Genomic DNA, 1,103 nt, shown 5'->3' with positions numbered 1-1,103 from the left:
ATGGCGAATATGGAATACATTGACGACATCACAGCATCAATGAAAATGAATTGATAAAAACATAAATGAAGTATATCAGAATATTGGAAAAAGCATCCAAATAGAAAAAAAACAATAAAAAAAATATATAGTCATTCAGAGGAGAGAAGAGCAAAATGATGAATTGCGAGAAGAGATGGGTGAAATATTGGTATTTGCACAGTGAAGTAAAAATGAATTGTTAGAATGAATAACAGAAAATTCAATAATGGAATTGGGAAGGAGAAAAGAGCAGCTAAAAAAAAAGTGTGTGTGTGTGCGTGCGTGTGTGTGTGTGTGTGTGTGTGTGTGTGTGTGTGTGTATATGTGTGTGTGTGTGTGTAATTACCAAGAAGGAAACGAAGCCAACCAGCAATATGAAAACTACTAACAAAAAAAAAAAAAAAGAAAAAAAAAAAGAAAAAAAAAAAAATGAAAATGAAATCAGACGAAGAAAAGATTGCAACCATGTACCGCATCGCACCTTCAGTCGAAATAATGAGGTCTGACCATAAATAAGCTATGAAGAAAAGAAAAGCCATCAAGAAATTGAAAATCGACAAGCTCGAGTTTGGATGGAATAAATGCAGAAATGTGAAATAATAATGATAAAAAAAAGGTAGCGTCCACACTTATTTTGACTGAGATATTGAGAAGACACACATACACACACCAAAAAAGAAAAAAAAAGAAGAAAAAAAAAGCTAAAATGGCTTGACTACCTGGAAAAAATGTGCTTGAAAACAGCAATAACAGAAAAAAAAACATCGTTGACGGGAGTTGCAGTTAAGCAATACTAGGAAAAACGAGACTAGCAAAAAAAAAAAAAAAAAAAAACAAAAAAAAAAAAAAAAAAAAAAAAAAAAAAAAAAAAAAAAAAAAAAAAAAAAAGATAAAAAAAGGAAGAAAAAAAAAAGAAGAAAAAAAAAAAAAAAAACGAATCTCAATCCATTTCGTGCCTACATTACAATACACGAATAACATAACATGGAAAGCTCCAGAGCCTCTATATAGTAACGAATGTAATGTGACATAAACCTTGTCTGTTCTAAAGTTTCAAAGTATAGTCCTTGCAACATCTTCCT

The sequence above is a fragment of the Penaeus japonicus genome, unplaced genomic scaffold, assembly GCF_977035675.1.
Source record: "Penaeus japonicus unplaced genomic scaffold, GWHDUDI00000001_assembly GWHDUDI00000012, whole genome shotgun sequence".
NCBI lineage: Eukaryota > Metazoa > Arthropoda > Malacostraca > Decapoda > Penaeidae > Penaeus > Penaeus japonicus.
Note: the sequence above shows the minus strand (reverse complement) of the source record.